General features: G+C 45.7%; 1 protein-coding gene across 2 annotated transcripts in view; it reads left to right on the top strand.

Annotated features, from left to right (window-relative positions):
• Positions 1-24,975, top strand: part of FAM167A (family with sequence similarity 167 member A) — a 104,517-nt gene that overhangs the window by 15,408 nt on the left and 64,134 nt on the right. Inside the window, exon 1 of one of the 2 annotated variants that reach the window (XM_040348335.1) lies at positions 15,363-15,567. The exons of the other annotated variant lie outside the window; for it this stretch is intronic. The gene's annotated coding sequence lies outside the window, so the exon portion shown is untranslated. Of the gene's footprint in view, positions 1-15,362; positions 15,568-24,975 lie in introns of those variants that run through there. 2 annotated transcript variants of the gene reach the window in all.

Raw genomic sequence — 24,975 nt, 5'->3', positions numbered from 1 at the left:
GTGGTGAAACAGGGTATATGTATATCTGGGGCTGCCTGTAAAAAATGTAAAAAATAAAATTAAAGGAAAATAAAGATTTTACACATTTTTCCCTATTTTTTTCTAATTAAAACCTAGAAAATAAAAATATATGTAGCAAAATCTACCATAAAATTAAAGCTCTACCTGTCCCAAGAAAAATGATGTTTGATATGTTAGGGTAGACTACAAAACTAAAGCGTGAAACTGAGACATCGCCAGAAAAAAAACAGCAGGACTGAAATGTGTTATAGGGAAAAAAAGCTGGGCACTCAAGTGGATAATAACTCACAATGTGTGTTTACTGATAATACAGTATATTTTCCTATTAAAGAATTCATCGAGTTTCTGACGCCATAGCTCCACAACCTTTTTTAGGAATCATATGATGGGACTGTGACAAGGGTGTGCCTTTAGCTGAGACATGTCTCTTTCCTATCTCAGATACATAACAGGTATGTGATACATGGGATGGGACTGCCAAGGTTTGGTATGTGTTTGGGTTAACCTTATTCTAAAATAAAAGGCCACTCACTACAGTTCTCTGAGCTCTGGCTTCTTTCTGTTTGTATCAGCCATTGCTGTCAATCCCAACATTAGCCTGATTTCAAACTACAGTTGGTGTGCATTGGATGGGAAACAGTTTATAGTGATAGTTTGTAATGATGGATGTATATGAGAGAATGCTGATCTTGTATGCCGATTTTGATTGCAAGCTGTACCTTTGCTGGCTACTGGACAGGGCCTGTCTAGTTGAAGATGATAGGGTGGGCCAATTCAATATTCAAGACTGGGATTCCATTAAAGTTCATGTGCGTGTAAAGGCTGGTGTTCCAATACTTTTGACAATATAGTGTATTTCCCTCTAAAATATAGGGCCAGATTCACATAGAAGTGCGGCGGCGTAACGTATGTCATTTACGTTACACCGCCGCAAGTTTTCAGCGTAAGTGCCTGATTGTCAAAGCACTTACCTGTAAACTTGCGGCGGTGTAACGTAAAGACGTCCGGCGCAAGCCCACCCAATTCAAATGGGGAGTGTACCATTTAAATAAGGCGCGCTCCCGCGCCGGACGTCCTGCGCATGCTCAGTTTTGAAATTCCCGCCGTGCTTTGCGCGATGTGACGTCATTTTTTTGAATTCCGTATTCCCGGACGTCTTACGCAAAAAAAAAAAAAATTGAAATTCGAAGCAGGAACGACGGCCATACTTTAACATGGCTCGACTAAAGTTAAGCCATGTAAAAGTAGGTGTAACTTTGCGATGGGAAAAAATTACTAGCGACGACGTAACGAACGTGAAAACCTTTGTGGATCGCCGTAAAAGCTCATTAGCATACCCGACGCAGGAAAACGACGCGAACTCCACCCAGCGGCGGCCGAAGTATTGCAGCCTAAGATCCAAAAGCGTACCAAGCCGTAAGCCTGTCGGATCTTAGCCAAAAGCCGTCGTATCTTGTTTGTGAATCACAAATTAAGATACGACACGGCAAATTTGAAAATACGCCGGAGTATCAGTAGATACTCCGGCGTATTTCTTCTGTGAATCTGGCCCATAGTTCCTATGTAGGTATCCACCATAAAGTGGTCTTGCCATGTCTCTCTGTACCCATGGAGGTCTGCCACTGTAGAAGGTAGAAAGGAAGAAAAGCAACATTGGGCCAGGGGGGGGAGTGAGCAAGGGTAGAGAGCGGTAAGGAGAGTGGAGAGGTTTAAAGGGGTTGTAAAGGTTCATTTTTTTTTTTCTAACTAGGTTCCTTTAAGCTAGTGCATTGTTGGTTCACTTACTTTTTCCTTCGATTTCCCTTCTAAATGTTTTTTTTTCTTTGTCTGAATTTCTCACTTCCTGTTCCTCCTCAGTAAGCTGTTCTGGCTGACTAACCCCCATGGATGATGGTGGCAAGTTTACTAAGGAGGAACAGGAAGTGAGAAATTCAGAAAAAAAAACATTTAGAAGGGAAATCGAAGGAAAAGGTAAGTGAACCAACAATGCACTAGCTTAACCACTTGCCTACTGTGCACATACACCCCCTTCCTGCCCAGACGAGATTTTAGCTTCCGGCACTGCGTCGATTTAACTGACAATTGCGCGGTCGTGCGACGTGGCTCCCAAACAAAATTGGCGTCCTTTTTTCCCCACAAATAGAGCTTTCTTTTGGTGGTATTTGATCGCCTGTGCAGTTTTTATTTTTTGGGCTATAAACAAAAAAAGAGCGACAATTTTGAAAAAAACACAATATTTTTTACTTTTTGCTATAATAAATATCCCATTTTTTTTCTCAGTTTAGGCCGATACGTATTATTCTACATATTTTTGGTAAACAAAAAAAAAATTGCAATAACCTGGTTTGCGCAAAAGTTATATTGCCTACAAAATAGGGGACATAATGATTTTTTTTTTTATTTTTTTTTACTAGGAATGTCGGCGATCTGCGTTTTTTTCGGGACTGCGACATTATAGCGGACACATCGGACACTTTTGACACGTTTTTTTCGGGACTGCGACATTATAGCGGACACATCGGACACTTTTGACACATTTTTGGGACCATTCACATTTACACAGTGAACAGTGCTATAAATATGCATTGATTACTGTATAAATGTGACTGGCAGGGAAGGGGTTAACCACTTGGGGGTGGGGAAGGGGTTAAATGTGTATCCTGGGTGTGTTCTAACTGTGTGTGGAGGGGGGTGACTGGGGGAGGTGACCGATCTGTGTCCCTATGTACAGAGACACAGATCGGTCTCCTCTCCCACTGACAGGACGTGGAGCTCTGTGTTTACACACAGAGCTCCACGTCCCTGCTCAGTTACTGGGCAATCTCGGGTGCCCGGCGGCCATCGCGGCCGCCGGGCACGCGCACTGTGTTCCCAGTGACGTGACAGGTGAGCGCGCGCGCCCTAGAGGCTTTAAATGACAGGACGTCATATGACATCCTGTCAGAACAATAGAGCATTCCGCCCGCCGGCGGGCGGGTGTCAAGTGGTTAAAGGAACCTATTTAGAAAACAGAAAACAAACCTTTACAACCCCTTTAAGAGTAAAGTTGGGGTCTTGGAAGGGGAGTTGGGAGTAACATGAAGACCCCAGCTTGTGTGGGGGTTGTGTTGGCCTGCACCCCCTCCCCCCCATACCAGAATATCGTGGGGTACTAACCACATTTAGGGTCTTCAAGTAAAAAGAAGTCATCAGTCTCATTCTATTAGGGAATTCAACTTGTAATATTATGTGATGTTTTTCATCATAACGTGTGTTGTGTTACAGCAGTCCAGGCATTTTGAATGGGCTGCCAATGTGTGGTGATAGAACAGACCTGCCAGTGGCGGCTGGTGCTCAAAATTTTTGGGGGGGCGCAAAGGAAAAAAAAATTGCAGTCTCACTGTGCCCAAACGCAGCCACTGTTACATGCCATCAAACACAGCCACTGTTACATGCCATCAAACGCAGCCACTGTGCCATCAATTTGCACCACTGTGCCATGCCATCAAATGCAGCCACTGTGCCATCAATTCGCACCACTGTGCCATGCCATTAAACGCAGTCACTGTGCCATGCCATCAAATGCAGTCACTGTGCCATCAATTCGCACCACTGTGCCATGCCATTAAACGCAGTCACTGTGCCATGCCATCAAATGCAGTCACTGTGCCATCAATTTGCACCACTGTGCCATGCCATTTAATGCAGCCACTGTGCCATCCATTGTCACCACTGTGCCATACATTGTCACCACTGTGCCATGCCATTAAACGCAGCCACTGTGCCATCCATTGTCACCACTGTGCCATCCATTGTCACCACTGTGCCATGCCATTAAACGCAGGCACTGTGCCATCCATTGTCACCACTGTGCCATCCATTGTCACCACTGTGCCATGCCATTAAACGCAGCCACTGTGCCATCCATTGTCACCACTGTGCCATCCATTGTCACCACTGTGCCATGCCATTAAACGCAACCACTGTGCCCTTTAATGGTCGCCGCTGTGCCAATTGTCCCCACTGTGCCCTGTAAATTGCTTTCTTCCCCCCCCCCGCCCGGTACTTACCTTTACTGGTTTTAGGCATCCACGTCCCACGATGTCTTCTCCCGCCCTCGATGACTGACAGGCGTCTCAGCCAATCAGGTTACCGGTAGCCAGAACCGGCCAACCTAATTGGCTGAGACGCCTGTCATCTTATTCAAGGGGCGTACAGTCTGTGCGCTCCGAGAATAAGCTTCCGGGACCCGGGGGCTGTATTGGGAAAGCCTATCAGAGCTGTTGGCTTTGATAGACATTTCCGTACAGCCAACCAGCTGGCGTTATTCAGATGGCCGGACATTGAGCGCCGACCATCTGAATAACAGCGGCAGCAGCGAAAATAACATAGATTCATGCAATGCATGAATCTATGTTATTTGACTCAGTGGCGGTGAGAGCCAGAGGGGGCAGCGCTCCAGTGCCCTCTATGGACGAACCGCCACTGAGACCTGCACCCTTTTTTTAACGCAGCAACACACAAAATATGCATTGTGGTGCTCTCTAGGTCCTTCAGCACCTTCTGTACCGAGCCTTGGAATGCCATTCTTAATAAAGGAGTGTTGTGCTTTACCATTCACTGCAGTAACACATTGCATGTTATCTCAGCACATAAGTGTGAACGGGTCCCAAGGTGAAGGACTGAGCTAAACAGAAAACAGAGTACATCTGAAGAGCTATCAGAACTCTGAAGAGCCATCATTCACAGTTAGTATAGCTGGCAGAAAATACAAATGTGATCCTTTATTTTATTTTCTATCTATGCAGTTTTATATATAGGAAGTGTGTGTATGAGAATAGCCAGATGGGGAATGGAGGAACCCCACAGGATCACAATTTGTTCAGATGACCCCTTTACCAATTCACATGGGGGAGCAGAAGGTTTTCTTTTCGTGTCTGTAGCACTACCCCCGAAGGAGCGGCTGGTTAGTTTTGGGTGGCATGTTACCTCTATTCCTTCGCCGTCTAGGGTACACGATGAGAGCTGAGAAGAACTGCAATGTCCACACTTTAGGTGTCTTTTTCTGTGCTTTATTACCCAACGGGGTACAAGAATAAAAGTAGTTGAAGAGGTGAAAGGGTAATAGGTAGTAGGTTCAGGTGTATAACTTTGTTCGAAAACACTCCTGCTTCCAGCAATGTAACTTTCGTCGCCACACTAGCCAGAGTGGGTTTTGTGCACCTGGATAGGCCTCTCTCACCAGCCTAGCAGCCAGGATGTCACATGGAACTTTAGCAAAGTCTCTGCCACAGACCTTCCCAAAGGTGGAGATGTATTCGGTCCAGAATCCTTCTCAACACAGGATTAAGCACCGGATCTCTCTTGAAAAAAACTTTTGGTCAACTCAGAACTGACAGGCAACCATCATCCAGCCTTTCAGTAATGGTGCGTCCTTTGATGAAGTTCTAGGCCTCTCCTGAGATACCAGCCTCGTGCTCGGTGCTCTCCAAGACAGGTTCTTCATCGGGTGGCTTCCTCCCTCAGGATGGACAGCACAGGACCACTCTGCGATTGTAGACCCAGTCTGACTACCAGGCCTACTTGGTAGATCACAACCCCGGGCCAACATGGTCCCGGAGCCAGGAACACTTGAACACACACCCCCAGCCATGAGGGTGACACACGGGGGTGGTGGGACGATAGACCAGTGATCGACGACCGCAAACTAATGACGTCTGTCCCTTAAGTACTCTCCCCCAGCATGCAACCCCCACTGATTGGCTGCCGAGGAAAAACACCCAATACACCCTGACTTGACTGCTGCCACCCTTGGCCTGGGGTGGTACCAACACCCCAGACAGCAATAGTGGTCACTCACAGTACAGCCATGGCTGGAACAGAGGCCCAAATTTGGTAAAACAATACAGTCAGAGGTAATTAAGTCTCTGACCACCCTCTAAATTTAAGGCAGCATCAGCTATAAAAGTAGCAGGCCGCTACATGTCATTAAAAAAAGTTGTAAAAGAAGAATAAAATGCTTCAAATTACTAACACGGAACCATAATATCATAAACATGCATTGCTAGATACTCATATATGTAAAAAGCCCTTAAAGAGAAACTCCACTTTTGTTGAGAAAAAAATATTCCCCTCTGGGTGATCTATGTACAGTGGACCCTCGGATTGCGAGCAGCGCATTTTAAAAGCATTTCGCAATGGGAGGTATTTAAAAAAAAAAAAACCCTGACTCGTATTACCAGCATTGTCTTACAAGACAAGCAGGATTCAAGCTGCTGGGGTGTGCAGTACCGCATTTCTTTTAAGGTCCTCTTTGCGAGATCTGGGGCCAAGAATACCTCCGTTTTCACATTTACACTTAAAAGCAAAAAAATAAAAAATAAATATTTTACATTTTCTAATAAAAAAAATTGTCCCTTTAACCCCTTCCCGACCGCCGCATGTACATATACGTCGGCAGAATGGCACGTACAGGCACATTGGCGTACCTGTATGTCCCTGCCTAGACGTGGGTCCGATCGGGACCCCCCCCCGCGACTTGCGGCGGTCGGGTCCCCTCGGGGAGCGATCCGGGACGACGGCACGGCTATTTGTTTATAGCCGCTCCGTCGCGATCGCTCCCCGGAGCTGAAGAACAGGGAGAGCCGTGTGTAAACACGGCTTCCCCGTGCTTCACTATGGCGCTGCATCGATCGAGTGATCCCCTTTATAGGGAGACTCGATCGATGACGTCATTCCTACAGCCACACCCCCCTACAGTTGTAAACACACACACAGTGTACACCAAATCCTACAGCGCCACCTGTGGTTAACTCCCAAACTGCAACTGTCATTTTCACAATAAAGAATGCAATTTAAATGCATTTTTTGCTGTGAAAATGACAATGGTCCCAAAAATGTGTCAAAATTGTCCGAAGTGTCCGCCATAATGTCGCAGTCACGAAAAAAATCGCTGATCGCCGCCATTAGTAGTAAAAAAAATAAAAATTAATAAAAATGCAATAAAACGATCCCCTATTTTGTAAACACTATAAATTTTGCGCAAACCAATCGATAAACGCTTATTGCGATTTTTTTTACCAAAAATAGGTACAAGAATACGTATCGCCCTAAACTGAGGAAATTTTTTTTTTATATATATGTTTTTGGGGGATATTTATTATAGCAAAAAGTAAAAAATATTGCATTTTTTCAAAATTGTCGCTCTATTTTTGTTTATAGCGCAAAAAATAAAAACCGCCGAGGTGATCAAATACCACCAAAAGAAAGCTCTATTTGTGGGGAAAAAAGGACGCCAATTTTGTTTGGGAGCCACGTCGCACGACCGCGCAATTGTCTGTTAAAGCGACGCAGTCCCGAACTGTAAAAACACCTTGGGTCTTTAGGCAGCAATATGGTCCGGGGCTTAAGTGGTTAAGGCCGTTGCTCTGGTCCTGCAGGGGCATATAGTCGAGTAAGGGGCCATCTTGATCTCACTCGAGTTCCTGCCCATCGCTCCACAGGATCAAGTAATTTTTGCCGCTACTGACTGCTCCAGTAAGTGAGGAAACAACCATAAAAGTGATCCTGTGGCGAATCCGACGCCGAGACCAATTTTATGTGAAAGAAGATTGCTGATGTTTAAAAATATACTGGTGTTATGGCTGCTAGCTGCTGCCATAGCCACGGTATATAACATCAAAGTAATGACCTATATATACAGTGGGCGGCCAGAAGTTTTCTGTGGGCGCCTGCCTAACCCATATGTTTGACGTCTGCACGTCAGGCCTCGTACACACGACTGAGGAACTCGACGGGCGAAATACATCGTTTTGCTCGTCGAGTTCCTTGTTAGGCTGTCGAGGAACTCGACAAGCCAATTTTCTCCATTCCAGTCAAGGAAATAGAGAACATGCTCTCTTTTTGGCTCGTCGAGTTTCTCGACAGTTTCCTCGACGAAAATGTACACACGACCGGTTTCCTCTGCAAAAAAATTTCTCGCAGCAAGTTTCTTGCTGGTTTTTGCCGAGAAACTCGGTCGTGTGTACGAGGCTTCACACATATGCAGCACTGGGCAGCCAATGTTTCTATGCTGAGGGCGTGCTCACTGTGCACTCCCAACACAGAGACCAAGCTGTCAAAGACAACTCCAATGGCAGGATTATCTCCCAATCACAGAGGTCACATGATCGCCGATCTTCCCCCCTTTCTGAGTGTACAGACCCTATTAAAGGGGCTGGGTGAGACGGGGTAAAGGTCGAACCCCAGAAATATATACACATCAGTGATCCAGCATGGACTATTCTGGTTCAGTTCCGATGTTCCACATGCAATAACTGTATGGTCCACTGGTATTGTCATCTTCTGGAGGAGTGAGAGTGACTTTCCTCTGCTGCTTGAAACAAAAGAGCGTTGGCACCCCCATCTTGCTGCCATGTAGGAACCACCTTGTATTTTTGGCAATAACTACTTGGGTCTGATTGGATGAGGTGGAGGCTGCGATGTCATTAGAGCCCACCTAGTGCTCATTGACAAATATAGAAGGTGGTTCCTACGTGGTGGAGGGACGGGAGCGCCAACACTCTTTTGTTTCCGGCAGCAGAGGGAAGTCACTCTTGCCTCTCTTAATCCCATAAAAAAAATAATTTCCTCAGCATTTGTAAAGAAAACTGCAGGGCACCCCAAAAAAGTCTGGCAAGCATCAGGATCGTCTCCTACAGTTGATTCATCTGCGGGATCGGGGCACAACCAGTGCAGAGCTTGCTCAGGAATGGCAGCAGACAGGTGTGAGTACATCGGCACACAGTGAGGAGAAGGTTCAGTGATTGGACCACTAATGACTAGTGTTGAGCAGAATATGCCATATTCGATTTCGCGATATATCTCGAATATATATTCGAATATTCGAGATATATTCGCTAAATTCGAATATTCGTGATATTTTATCGAAATGAAATTATTGCGATTTTTCGCTATTGCGAATGCGAAAATAATTGCGATTTTTTGATAACTGCGGTAGGAGCACTCTGATTGGCTCAGAATATTCGTGATATTTTATCGAAATATCGCAACATGCGAATGCGATATTTATTGCGCAATTTCGAGAAATGCTGGAGGAGCGCTCTGATTGGCTCAGAATATTCGTGATATTTTATCGAAATATCGCAACATGCGAATGCGATATTTATTGCGCAATTTCGACAAATGCTGTAGGAGCACTCTGATTGGCTCAGAATATTCGTGATATTTTACAATACAAAATAATTGCGAATATTCGGCAAATGCAGAAGGAGCACTCTGATTGGCTCAGAATATTCTTGATATTTTACAATACAAAATAATTGCGAATATTCGGCAAATGCAGAAGGAGCACTCTGATTGGCTCAGAATATTCTTGATATTTTACAATACAAAATAATTGCGAATATTCGGCAAATGCAGAAGGAGCACTCTGATTGGCTCAGAATATTCTTGATATTTTACAATAGAAAATAAAAAGTGTTTTGCATTGGTGGTGATTCTTTACTCTATCCATCTGTCACAGCCGTTTGTCAATCAAACACCTTAAAGATTGAACACGTTCATGCTGCATGCTTTGGACTTTTTTTCACTTCACATATCAAAGACATTTTTATGAAAGATTATTTTTCTATTATTGGGACTATATTTCTTTATATATTTGTTTCACTGTGTATTTCACAAGTTATTTGCGCTTGCTTATTTTATAATTTGCCCACATGTCTTGTCACTAGACATATTTTTTATTCTTGTAGAGCGACTCCATTTTCTGTCTTGTATTAATTTATGTTGTATAACATTTTTGAGTTGCTGCTGTATTCTCCCCTTTTTTAAGGTATGCGCAATTTTTTCCTTCTTACAAAAAATAATAATATCAAACATACAAATATTCATAACATACACATACACAAAGCCCCCCCCTTTTGCATCAGAGACAATCAGAGTTCTCCTACCACAGTTATCGAAAATTCGCAATTATTTTCGCATTCGCAATAGCGAAAAATCGCAATATTTTTTTTTTCAATTTGGCAACATAAAAGGATCGCCTCAGCTTAGCTACTCTGCCCAGGGTCTCTAATCATACCAGCAATGCTTTTAGACGTCGATAGGATGTGATCTGTTTTAAAAATCAAATTGAAAAAATGCGAATATTCGGAATTGCGAATATTCACCGCGAAATTCGAAATATAGCGCGATTTCTCGAATATGCTATATTCGAGCCGAATATTCGCAATGCGAATATTCGTGAGCAACACTACTAATGACTGGGGTAAAGTAATTTTCTCTGATAAATCCCCTTTCCGATTTCTTGTGGCATCCGGAAAAAACCTTGTCCAGGGAAGAAAAGGTGATCACTACCATCAGTCCTGTGTCATGCCAACAGTAAAGCAATGCTCTTTTTACATGAAAATTAACTTAATCCCATAAAAAACTGCATTTGTGAAGAAGGCTTCAGGGCACCCAAGTCCAGCAAGTGCCAGGACTGTCTCCTACAGTTGATTGAGCTGTGAGTTCAGGGCACCACCAGTGCAGAGCTTGCTCAGGAATGGCAGAAGGCAGGTGTGAGTATATTTGCACACACAGTGAGGAGAAGAATTTTGGAAGATGGCCTGGTGTCAAGAAGGGCAGCAAAGAAGCCACTTCTCTCCACGAAAAACATCAGGGACAGACTGATATTTAGGGACAGACTGATATTCTGCAAAAGGTACAGAAATTGGACCGATGAGGACCGGGGTAAAGTCATTTTCTCTGATGAATCCCCTTTTCCAATTCTTTGGGGCATCCTGAAAAAACCTTGTCCGGAGAAGAAAAGGTGATCACTACCATCAGTCCTGTGTCATGCCAACAATAAAGTATCCTGAGACCAGGGATGTTGTTACTTCAGCCCAAAGTCCACGAACCGGGGGGGGGGGGGGGATTGGGGGTGAAGCAGCTTTTTTTTGGGCTGGGCAGTGGGGTTGTGTGACTTACCAGTGCCCATCAATGCTAACCAGTAAACACACCTGCCTGACACTGACCATTACACTGACCTGCCTGACCTACACACACTGACCAGTGACCTCAATGATCTACACACACTGACCAGTGACCTGCCTGACCTACACACACTGACCAGTGACCTCAATGATCTACACACAATGACCAGTGACCTCAATGATCTACACACACTGACCAGTGACCTGCCTGACCTACACACACTGACCAGTGACCTGCCTGACCTACACACACTGACCAGTGAATTGCCTGACTTACATACACTGACCACTGACCTGCCTGACCTACACACACTGACCAGTGACCTGCCTGACCTACACACACTGACCAGTGACCTGCCTGACCTACACACACTGACCAGTGAATTGCCTGACTTACATACACTGACCACTGACCTGCCAGACCTACACACACTGACCAGTGACCTGCCTGACCTACACACACTGACCAGTGACCTGCCTGACCTACACACACTGACCAGTGACCTGAGAGACCTACACACACTGACCAGTGACCTGCCTGACCTACACACACTGACCAGTGAATTGCCTGACTTACATACACTGACCACTGACCTGCCTGACCTACACACACTGACCAGTGTCCTGCCTGACTTACATACACTGACCACTGACCTGCCAGACCTACACACACTGACCAGTGACCTGCCTGACCTACACACACTGACCAGTGACCTGCCTGACCTACACACACTGACCAGTGACCTGCCTGACCTACACACACTGACCAGTGACCTGACAGACCTACACACACACTGACCAGTGACCTGCCTGACCTACACAAACTGACCAGTGACCTGACAGACCTACACACACTGACCAGTGACCTGCCTGACCTACACACACTGACCAGTGACCTGACAGACCTACACACACACTGACCAGTGACCTGCCTGACCTACACACACTGACCAGTGACCTGACAGACCTACACACACTGACCAGTGACCTGCCTGACCTACACACACTGACCAGTGACCTGACAGACCTACACACACACTGACCAGTGACCTGCCTGACCTACACACACTGACCAGTGACCTGACAGACCTACACACACTGACCAGTGACCTGCCTGAAATACACACACTGACCAGTGACCTGCCTGACCTACACACACTGACCAGTGTCCTGCCTGACCTACACACACTGACCAGTGACCTGACAGACCTACACACACACTGACCAGTGTCCTGCCTGACCTACACACACTGACCAGTGTCCTGCCTGATCTACACACACTGACCAGTGACCTGACAGACCTACACACACACTGACCAGTGTCCTGCCTGACCTACACACACTGACCAGTGACCTGACAGACCAACACACACTGACCAGTGACCTGACAGACCTACACACACTGACCAGTGACCTGTCTGACCTACACACACTGACCAGTGACCTGCCTGACCTACACACACTGACCAGTGACCTGCCTGACCTACACACACTGACCAGTGACCTGACAGACCTACACACACACTGACCAGTGTCCTGCCTGACCTACACACACTGACCAGTGACCTGCCTGACCTACACACACTGACCAGTGACCTGACAGACCTACACACACTGACCAGTGACCTGTCTGACCTACACACACTGTGACCTACTGACAATGGGATACATATTACACACACTGTGTGTCTCACCTACCTCAGCCATGGTGTGCAGGCACAGCAGGCAGTCAGTCAGTCAGCGGAGAGGAGCCAAGCGGGAATGTAGCGTTCCCACCTTCTGGAGCCTGCAGGCTAAGATGGACGTCACAGTCGTCACGTCACACGTCCCGCGGTCCTCGCATTGACTCTGCAGGCTCCAGAAGGCGGGGGCTGCGGCACTCGGTCACATTTGGCCAATTTTGGGGTGCACTCACCCACTTTCGACCGCTATGGCACTCGGCCACTTTCGACCGCACTCTGCCACTTTCACCCACTTTTGGCCGCTATGGCACTCGGCCACTTTAGGCTGCACTCGGAAACTTTTAGCCGCATTCGCAACCAGATTGGTCCCAGCGGCCGACGCTTGGGACTAACAATGGAATGCAAAATTCCATAGACTCTGGGCTTTTTAGGGTCACATTCGGGGCTTCAGCCCCCCCTAGCCACCCCCTCCAGACGCCCCTGCCTGAGACTATTCTTGTGTGGGGTGTCTTCTCAGCCAAGGGAGTGGGCTCATTCCCAATTTTGCCTAAGAACACCGCCATGAAGAAAGAATGGTACAAAAACATCCTCTGAGAGCAACTTCTCCCAACCATCCAAGAACAGTTTGGTGATGAACAATGCCTTTCTTAGCATGATGGAGTGCCATAAGGCAAAAGTGATAATTAAGTATCTTGAGGAACAAAACATGGAAATTTTGGGTCCATGGCCAGGAAACTCCCCAGACCTTAATCCCATTGAGAACTCAAGAGGTGACCAAAAACCTCCCACAAATTCTGACTAACTCCAAGCATTGATTATACAAGAATGGGCTTCCATCAGTCAGGATGTGGCCCAGAAGTTGATTGATAGCATGCCAGGGAGAATTGGAGAGGTCTTGAAAAAGAAAGGTCAACACTGCAAAGACTGAGGCCCCGTACACACGGCCGAGGAACTCGACGTGCCAAACACATCGAGTTCCTCGGCCAGTTCAGCCCTGAAGCCGCCGAGGAGCTCGGCGGGCCGAGAGCTCCCATAGAACAACGAGGAAATAGAGAACATGTTCTCTATTTCCTCGTCGAGCTCCTCGTCGGCTTCCTCGGCGAAATTGTACACACGGCCGGGTTTCTCGGCAGAATTCAGCCAGAAACTCGGTCGGAAGCTGAATTCTGCCGAGGAAACTGGTCATGTGTACGGGGCTTGACTCTTTGCATAAACTTAATGGAATTGTCAATAAAAGTCTTTGACACTTATTAACCACTTCCCGACCGCCGCATGTAAATATACGTCGGCAGAATGGAACGTACAGGCACATTGGCGTACCTGTACGTCCCTGCCTAGACGTGGGTCGGGGGTCCGATCGGGACCCCCCCTGCTACATGCGGCGGTCGGATACCCGCGGGGAGCGATCCAGGACGACGGCGCGGCTATTCGTTTATAGCCGCTCCATCGCGATCGCTCCCCGGAGCTGAAGAACGGGGAGAGCCGTATGTAAACACGGCTTCCCCGTGCTTCACTGTGGCGGCTGCATCGATTGAGTGATCCCTTTTATAGGGAGACACCATCGATGACGTCACTCCTACAGCCACACCCCCCTACAGTTGTAAACACACACTAGGTGAACCCTAACTCCTACAGCGCCCCCTGTGGTTAACTCCCAAACTGCAACTGTCATTTTCACAATAAACAATGCAATTTAAATGCATTTTTTGCTGTGAAAATGACAATGGTCCCAAAAATGTGTCAAAATTGTCCGAAGTGTCCGCCATAATGTCGCAGTCATGAAAAAAAACGCTGATCGCCGCCATTAGTAGTAAAAAAAAAATAATAATAAAACTATCCCCTATTTTGTAAACGCTATAAATTTTGCGCAAACCAATCGATAAACGCTTTTTGCGATTTTTTTTTACCAAAAATAGGTAGAAGAATACGTATCGGCCTAAACTGAGGAAAAAAAATGTTTTATATATGTTTTTGGGGGATATTTATTATAGCAAAAAGTAAAAAATATTGCGTTTTTTTCTAAATTGTCGCTCTATTTTTGTTTATAGCGCAAAAAATAAAAACCGCAGAGGTGATCAAATACCACCAAAATAAAGCTCTATTTGTGGGGAAAAAAGGACGCCAATTTTGTTTGGGAGCCACGTCGCACGAACGCGCAATTGTCTGTTAAAGCGACGCAGTGCCGAATTGTGAAAACCCCTTGGGTCATTTAGCAGCATATTGGTCCGGTCCTTAAGTGGTTAAATGCTTGTAATTATACTTCAGTATACCATAGTAACATCCGACAAAAAGATCTAAAAACGCAGAAGCAGCAGACGTTGTGTCATTCTCAAAACTTTTGGCCACGGCCGTAGAGATGACAAGGAGAAAAATTTGGTAAAATTCTTTTGTTTTGGCAGAGTTGCCCTTTAACTGGTTAGGCGACAGCTCCTCTTATTTTTATTTTTTTTATGGTTGAACTAGATGGACTTGTGTCTTTTTTCAACCTAATTATGTAAAATGTATTTTTTCCTCTTCATTGATGGTAAATCAGGCTTCTCCGGCTACTATGTCTCTACATAATCATTTCTGCCGGAGATGTTGAGTGCAGCAACGTCTCTATTCAGAATGGCACAGAGGCGATTAGCTGCTCTTATTTACTTAAGAGTGGGCGTGTCCTGACAGTCAGAGTGGGAGGGGCTATCTGACACTTAAAGGACTGGCTGCTCGTACTGTGGCGATGAAAGCCAGCGAGACACAGAGAGGTAGCAGGCTCGCTTCCTTTAATGCAATTCTGTATTCTATGGACGTAACTCCGCAACTATTACCTATTGTGTTCTCTGATTGACTGAACGGCAGTTCCCCTTCAAGGATCTGTCCACCCAACACAATTATTATCTGTGCAGATGCTGGAGACTGGAATCACCTACCAGGTACTTCTATTTATCAAGTCTCTGGAAGCATGAGCAACCTGTAGCATGCATGCTGTCATTGTATCTATGTATCTTTTTTATATGTTTTTATCCCGCCAGCGCATCGAGGCACATGTGTAAGACTGTGCTGTTGTTTTACAAGCATTTTAATAAATAAATAAATAAAATATATATTTATATATATATATATATATATATATATATATATATATATATATATTTGTGAATTTTCAATATAGAGATTTATGTATCTCTGTATAACTTTATGTTGCCTTCTGTAAAATATTCACATGCAGAGGCCAGAGCAGTAGAGCCAAACCTGTATAACATTTAGTTAGCTAACCACTATATATGATAAATAATTGTCATTTTCTTACTTTAGTTAAAAAAAAAAAAAAAAAAATCAATTTTTTTTTTTATCATTTATTCCTTTTTTTTTTTTATCTCAGTGCTGCTGATCTCCTGCAGACTGTTCAGCCACTGCCTGTCTGCATTGATTAACTCAAGTGTTGGCTGCACATCATTGATGGTGACAATGACACACCGTGTCTGTCCGATGTGTGTCAGCACTGTAGTCGTCATCAGGGGTGTATATGACAGGGTGACAACCCCAGAGCACAACTAAAAGACACTTGTCACCCCATTACCAGAAAGTGCCTGAGACAAGCTTCTTTATGGCAGGATCACCAGGTTTTATTTTAATGAAACCTGACGATCCATAAAGATGAGATATACATACAGTATGTTAAAGTGTTGGCTATTGGGGTGAGATCTACTTTAATGGTGTAGGGACCTCACTAATGGAAAACATGAGAGATGAGCAAAATCATTAGGTGACCCCCCGACAAACATCTACCGGACATGAACACATCGCATTTGTGTACAAGGAAACTTTATTACAGTCAAACATTGTTCTACTTTACTGTAATGTAACCCACTTATAATTGGGAGTCATTAAAGCGGGGGTTCACCCAAAAAAAAATGTTTTAACATTACATTCAGGCGAGTTGTTAGAATGACAATCGGCTGTTTTTTTTTTAAATCCTTGCCGTACATACCGTTTTATATATATATATGTTCACCGCGGCTTCCGGGTATAATCTGTGGGACTGGGCGTTCCTAATTGATTGACATGCTTCCGACCGGCGCATACAGCGCGTCACGAGTTGCCGAAAGATGCCGAACGTCGGTGCGCAGGTGCCGTATAGAGCCGACTCGCAGTCCGGCTTCTTTCGGCAACTCGTGACGCGCTGAAGCATGTCAATCAATTAGGAACGCCCAGTCCCGCAGATTATACCCGGAAGCCGTGGTGAACATATATATATATATAAAACGGTATGTACGGCAAGGATTTGCCTATGCTGAACCTTGTATACATCATATTTACTAAACAAAGGGTTTTGTTTTGTAAAAAAAAAAACTATTGTAAATGAATGCATTTAAATATTTTTAAATCATATTTTATTTTATTTCTAAAGATATTTTAAAAATTAGCGCAAAGTGAGAGAGATGGGGAGAGAGAAAGGGAGACAGGGATGGCTAGAGATAGATAGATAGATAGATAGATAGATAGATAGATAGATAGATAGATAGATAGATAGATAGATAGATAGATGAGGAGAGAGAGAGGGGGGGGGAGAGAAATAAAGATAGAGATAGATGGATAGATAGATAGATAGACAAATAGATAGATTAATAGAGAGAGTAAAAGCGATAGATAGATTTATAAAGAGAGAGAGAGAGAGGGAGAGAGAGGGAGAGAGGGAGAGAGAGAAGAGAGAGAGAGAAGAGAGAGAAGAGAGAGAGAGGGGGAGAGAAGAGAGAGAATAGAGAGAGAGAGAAGAGAGAAAGAGAGAGAGAGAGAGAAGAGAAAAAGAGAGAGAGAGAAGAGAAAGAGAAGAGAGAGAGAAGATAGAGAAGATAGAGAGAATAGAGAGAGAGAGAAGAGAGAGAAGAGAGAGAGAAGAGAGTGAGAGAAGAGAGAGAGAAGAGAGAGAAAAAAATATAGGGAAAAGGATAGATAGATGGATGGATGAGAAGAGAGAGAGAGAGAGAGAGAGAGAGAGAGAGAGAGGGGGAAAAGAGAGAAATAAAGATAGAGATAGATGGATAGACAAATAGATATATTAATAGAGAGAGTAAAAGAGATAGATAGATAGATTTATAAAGAGAGAGAGAGAGAGAGAGAGAGAGAGAGAATAGAGAGAGAAGAGAGAGAGAGAGAAAGAGAGAGAGAGAGAAGAGAGAGAGAAGCGGAAGAGAGAGAGAGAGAAGAGAGAGAGAAAGAGAGAGAGAAGAGAGAGAAAAAATATAGGGAAAAGGATAGATAGATGGATGGATGGATGGATGAGAAGAGAGAGAGAGATTTATAGAGAGAGGGGGGAAAAGAGAGAAATAAAGATAGAGATAAATGGATAGATAAATAGACAAATAGATATATTAATAGAGAGAGTAAAAGAGATAGATAGATAGGTTTATAAAGAGAGAGAGAGATAGAGAGAGAGAGAGAGAGAGGGGGGGGGGGAGAGAGAGAGAGAGAGAAGAGAGAATAGAGAGAGGAGAGAGAGAGAGAGAGAGAGAGAGAGAGGGGGGGGGGGGGGGAGAGAGAGAGAGAGAGAAGAGATAATAGAGAGAGAAGAGAGAGAAGAGAGAGGGAGAGAGAGAGAGGGAGAGAGAGAGAGAGAGAGAGAGAGAGAAGAGAGAGAAGAGAGAGAAGAGAAAGAGAGAGAGAGAGAGAGAGAGGGGGGGGGAGAGAGAAGAGAGAATAGAGAGAGAGAAGAGAAAGAGAGAAAGAAGAGAGAAGAGAGAGAGAGAAGAGAGAGAGAGAGAAGCGAAATAGAGAGAGAGAGAGAGAGAGAGAGAAGAGAGAGAGAGAGAGAGAGAAGAGAGAGAGAGAGAGAGAGAAGGGGGGGAGAGAGAGAGAGAGAGAAGAGAGAGAGAGAAGAGAGAGAAAAAAATATAGGGAAAAGGATAGATAGATAGATAGATACTTGTATTTACTAAAACCGGAGTGTTCAAAATCTGGTGCAGCTCTGCGTAGTAACCAATCAGCTTCCAGGATTTATTGTCAAGGCTTAATTGAACATGCAGAAGTTAGAAGCTGTCCAGGTTTTGCACTCTCCAGTCTTAGTAAATCTCCCCTCTAAAGTCATTATTTCCTAGTAGTTGCTCTGTATTCAGGACTCGTGTGTTTTCCCATGAACAGTGCTAACCTGATCTTAAATCTTCATTGAAGAATAAAAATGGGACACCCTGATTGGCTGAGATTTCTTGAGCTCTAGGTACAATTTTTAAACAAATATTTGAAAACAGAAGAGTTGAAGGTGCCCCTTTTTCTGCCATTTTCATCTTTAACACATTACTTGGTTATTTACTGATTTGTAGCAAGCATGCAAGTAGGGACTCGGGAGTTGTGACTTCACTGCCAGCATGCTTGTTTCCGATCACTGGCAGGGTGACAGCCCAGAGCTCGTCAGTAGGAAGTCCCATACTTACATTGTGCGGGGGTCCCTCATAGTGGAATTATGGGCTAAATAACAGATATGATGCATTATGTCACTAGCATTAGCACCGTTCATAAGAGGTGAAAGAGGGAGGAAAACCAAAACACACGGTGTAACCTCTATAGACACCGGCATCTTATGTCACTTGTATTTCCTCTATGAATCATACGTTTCTTGTATAGTATGTAAAGCTTACTAAACGCTGAGATACAGTATTTGGCATTTTGTCTGTATTTGCAGTGTAGCTATGTGCAGTGTACTATTGGTCTAGGTCCGGGGTCTCCAGATTACAGCCCTAATGTAAGGGGGACTCTGATGGGGACCCTGATGTAAGGGGGGACTCTGATGGGGACCCTGATGTAAGGGGGGACTCTGATGGGGACCTTGATGTAAGGGGGGGCTCTGATTGGGACCCTGATGTAAGGGGGTACTCCGATGGGGACCCTGATGTAAGAGGGACTCTGGTGGGGATCCTGATGTAAGGGGGACTTTGATGGGGACCTTGAGATAAGGGGGGACTCTGATGGAGACCCTGATGTGAGGGGGGACTCTGATGGGGACCCTTATGTAAGGGGGGGGACTTTGATGGGGACCCTGATGTAAGGGGGACTCTGATTGGGACCCTGATGTAAGGGGGGACTCCGATGGGGACCCTGATGTAAGGGGGACTCTGATGAGGATCCTGATGTAAGAGGGGGAACTTTGATGGGAACCTTGAGGTAAGGGGGGACTCTGATGGGGACCCTGATGTAAGGGGAGACTCTGATGGGGACCCTGATGTAAGGGGGGACTCTGATGGGGACCCTGATGTAAGGGGGTACTCTGATGGGGACCCTTATGTAAGGGGGGGGACTTTGATGGGGACCCTGATGTAAGGGGGTACTCCGATGGGGACCCTGATGTAAGGGGGACTCTGATGGGGACCCTGATGTAAGGGGGGGACTTTGATGGAGACCCTGATGTAAGGGGGACTCTGATGGGGACCCTGATGTAAGGGGGGACTCTGATTGGGACCCTGATGTAAGGGGGACTCTGATGGGGATCCTGATGTAAGGGGGGGCTTTGATGGGAACCTTAGGTAAGGGGGGGACTCTGATGGGGACCCTGATGTAAGGGGGGACTCTGATGGGGACCCTGCTGTAAGGGGGGACTCTGATGGGGACCCTGATGTAAGGGGGGACTCTGATTGGGACCCTGATGTAAGGGGGTACTCTGATGGGGATCCTGATGTAAGGGGGGGACTTTGATGGGAACCTTGAGGTAAGGGGGGACTCTGATGAGGACCCTGATGTAAGGGGGGACTCTGATGGGGACCCTGATGTAAGGGGGGACTCTGATGGGGACCCTGATGTAAGGGGGGACTCTGATTGGGACCCTGATGTAAGGGGGTACTCCGATGGGGATCCTGGTGTAAGGGGGGACTTTGATGGGAACCTTGAGGTAAGGGGGGGACTCTGATGAGGACCCTGATGTAAGGGGGGACTCTGATGGGGACCCTGATGTAAGGGGGGACTCTGATGGGCACCCTGATGTAAGGGGGGACTCTGATAGGGACCCTAATGTAAGGGGCACTCTAAAGGGGACCCTGATGTAAGGGGGACTCTAAAGGGGACCCTGATGAAAGGTGGGGTACTGATGGGGACCCTGATGTAAGGGGGGACTTTGATGGGGACCTTGAGGTAAGGGGGGACTCTGATAGGGACCCTGATGTAAGGGGGACTCTAAAGGGGACCCTGATGTAAGGGGGACTCTAAAGGGGACCCTGATGAAAGGTGGGGTATTGATGGGGACCTCGATGTAAGGGGAGGACTCTGATGGGGACCTCGATGTAAGGGGGGACTATCTCTGTGTTATACGTTGTTTATATGAAGACCTGGTGATTTAGGTTTTCTGTCCTTTAAAAAAAGAAAACATTGAGACTGTAAAGTGACTCCTCAGGGTAAAGTTTATATGTAGCTGTTTATTGGTATATGATCAGAGGGTGTGAACCAACCCCACACAGATATAATGATACTACTTATCTAGGTAAATGATCTCCAGAGTTTATTGATCTGAAAGACTTTATAGCTCTACAATACTACTATGATGGTCAATCATTTTCTATAAGGGTAGACTTACATATGCCTCTGAATTTCCTATTTCCCTGCAGCCCGATCTGCACTCAGATCACGCTCCAGGGGCTACTCACCGAAGCCATGTGACACCTCACTGCTTCTTTAAAGATTTTTGATGTGTTTTGCAATTTTTATTTCAACACTGTATCTAGTTGGTTGCTAAGCAAGGGTCCGAAAGCCGCCCACCGCGTCCTTAACAACTAATGAGTCAACAGCTGTCAGCGGGCTTCCCCACTGAAAGCTAAATGTAAAAAAAATAGAAACTTGCAAGCAAAAAAATTCACAAAAAAATGGCGTGGGGTCCCCCCCCAGATCCATACCCGACCCTTCGGGTCTAGTATTGATTTAGAGGGGACAACCCACAGCAAAATAAATGGGGTGGGGTTCCCCCAAAATCCATACCAGACCCTTATCCGAGCATGCCACCCGGTGGGTCAGGAAAGGGAGGGGAAGAGCGTGCGCCCCCCGAACCATACTAGGCCCCATGCCCTCAACATGAGGGGGTGGGTGCTTTGGGGCAGGGGGGCTTTGCGCGCCCCAACCTCAAAGCACCTTGCCCCCATGTTAATGAGGACAAGGGCCTCTTCCCGACAACCCTGGTTTCACAGGCTAGAAGTCTTCAGTCTGATGGCCAGCACTATTCAATTTCTTCTGGTCAGGTCATCCTGAGCCCACCCTCAACTGGTGATTGGATAGTAAAAGGAGAAACAGCTCAGGATAAACTCACATTTCTGTCACTCTGCTCTCTCCTCCAATCAACATGAACTGATTGCCTTCTTCTTGCCCTTACACTCCAGCTCTGTGCTTTTTAGTGTGTGTTTCAAATGCATGTTTTCTGTTCACGCAACAAAGGCCGTCTTTAAGGCAGGGCAAAAGGGGAAGCTGCCCTAGGCCCTGTTATTGTTGTGGGGCCCAAAGCAGCTGCCTCACACTTACCAACTATCCCAGTTTAAATTCCCTTGTTTTAGTCCTGTGCTGTGTCCTGATATCTCAGTGTGAAGTGCTGCTACTAATGCTGCCCAGCTCTGCCCTATTGTTGTGTACAAATGACTCACCTGCAGACCGGGGCCCAGATTCACAAAGACTTACGACGGCGTATCTCCAGATACGCCGTCGTAACTCCGAATGCGTGCCGTGGCATCTCGGCGTCTGATTCATAGAATCAGATACGCCTCAATGTTGCCTAGATATGAGCGGCGTAAGTCTCCCACGCCTTCGTATCTTAGAGTGCAATATTTACACTGACCGCCAGGGGCGCTTCCTTAGACTTCTGCGTCGAATATGCAAATTAGGTAGATACGCCGATTCAGAAACATACGTCCGCCCGGCGCATTTTTTTTACGTCGTTTATGTAAGGCTTTTTTCGGCGTTAAGTTACCCCTGCTCTATGAGGCGTAGCCAATGTTAAGTATGGACGTCGGGCCAGCGTCAAATTTTTTATCTTTTACGTTTGCGTAAGTCGTTTGCGAATAGGGCTGGGCGTAAGTTACGTTCACGTCGATAGCATTGACTATTTGCGGCGTAATTTGGAGCATGCGCACTGGGATACGTTCACGGACGGCGCATGCGCCGTTCGTAAAAAGCGTCATTTACGTGGGGTCACGAGTAATTAGCATAAAACACACCCACCTCTTCCAGATTTGAATTAGGCGGGCTTACGCCGGCACAGTTACACTACGCCGCCGTAACTTACAACGCAAGTTCTTTCTGAATACGGGATCTGCCGCTGTAAGTGAAGGTGGCGTAGTGTATCTGAGATACGCAACGCCCGCCTAAAAATAGGCAGATCTCTCTGAATCCGGGCCCCTGTGTTTACATGTAAATAACTGTCATCCATATGTAAATATTAGGAGCATTTATATGTAAATAGTGGCAGCATTCATATGTAAATAGCTGAGGCCGGCAGCATTCATATGTAAATAAAGGCGGCATTCATATGTATATCATGCCCCTCTGCAGTGAAGAGATGAAGTGCTGTAACCTCTAGAACCAATCAGTGAGCAGTATTACTGTACAGTAATCTCTAGCAACCAATCAACAAGAGGAAATCATGTGCTGTAACTTCTAGCAACTAATCAGTGAGCCACAATGTGTGCTGTAACCTCTAGCAACCAGTCAGTAAGTGGTAATGATATGCTGTAACCTCTGGCAACCAGAGGTTACCAGAGATACGCCGCGTAAGTGTAAATGTGCGCCGTCGTATCTGTGCGCCGTGCCCACAGAACTAGATACGCCTGAAAATAGGTTTCCTATGACCGACGTAAGTTTCCTACGCCGTCGCAACGTGGGCGCATATTTACGCTGGCCGCAAGGTGCACTTCCATTGATTTACGAATCAAATATGCAAATGAGGGAGATACGCCGATTCACGAACGTACTTGCGGCCGGCGCATTCATATACGCGGTTTAAGTTAGTCGTACGTCCGGCGTAAAGTTAAGCCTCATAAAGCAGGGGTAAGTCATGTTAAGGTATGGACCAGGGAACAGCCGTTGTATTTTACGTTGTTTGCGTAGTAGTACGTGAATAGGGATGGGCGTAGGTTAAGTTCACGTCGAAGGCAGTGATTCGTATCTTAAGGAGTATTTCCGACGTGATTCTGAGCATGCGCACTGCGTTCCTCCGGCCCATCATTTGCATGGGGTCACGCTTCATTTAAATGGATCACGCCCACCTTCCACCTACTTTGAATTAGACGGGCTTACGCCAAATAAATTTACGTTACGCCGGCGCAACGTTGGGAGCATTTGCATTGTGAATTCGGTGCTTGGCTCTCTGCTTTACGTCGGCGTAGCGCATATGAGATGCGATACGCCCGCCTAAAAATGCGCCGATGTCTGTGAATCCGGGCTAGAGGCAGTATAAGGGGGAGAAACGATGATGTAACAGCTACATCTAAAAACAATTTCCTTGCACAGGTTACAAGATATGGAAATTATTTTTTTCTCGAACTTCCAGGTTAAAACTGAGAATCTTGGAGTTTAACTTTAAATACAATGGGAATATATATTTTTTTTACTAGTCAACTAATCGCTGTTTGCGGGCATTTTTGTTTCCAATGTAACATATTGAAATGAACCTCAATGACTCTGTTAAATTGTAACGATCCAAATTTGAGGCTTGTCTTTAAACATCCCCCAAAGGAATTCAGGATTTTTTTTTCCACCCTGGAGGTGGGACGGGCTCTCCATTTATGAGCCGATTTCTCACCAAGCCTGGGATAATAGTCAATTTTACAACAGGCCCCTGTGTTCTTGGAAGGGTATTGAAATGTTAATGGGCATGGTGCGTTCTCTATAGGACTGAATTGTAGAAGAGGGCTTAGTGTTTAGCCCTGGGGGTACGGACAATAATAAGACCAATCATAATCAGATTCATCTTCCACCGGGCTGAAACATTTAATGGTGCTATGAATACATACAGCATTCCGGATGGCCCAGGACGCCTTTTGTATCTATAGCCCTAGAAGACCCCACTAGAGTATAAATATGTTTCTCCCAGAGCGATGGTGGAGGGAGTGAGGAAGTCCCAGCTGTGCAGGGAGACTTTTTTGACAATTGCATCCTCTGTGTGATGTTGTATGTGTCTACTTGATTGCCTATTGAGGAAAATCTAGGCGAAAACTTGACTCCATGTCAACGGCTGGATACAAAGACGAAATACATATTAGGCATCTGTTTTACCTGACAAAGGTCAATCCAGTCGTGAGATTTACACAGCCCTCTCTGGAAGGACAGAAGATTTTTCCCTGCTGCAGTTAAGTTACACTTTCAGGTCTTGTCCCTGCATGCGT

This window comes from Rana temporaria, chromosome 4 (assembly GCF_905171775.1).
Source record: "Rana temporaria chromosome 4, aRanTem1.1, whole genome shotgun sequence".
Taxonomy (NCBI): Eukaryota; Metazoa; Chordata; class Amphibia; order Anura; family Ranidae; genus Rana; species Rana temporaria.
This window is presented reverse-complemented; position numbering and strand designations above follow the sequence as displayed.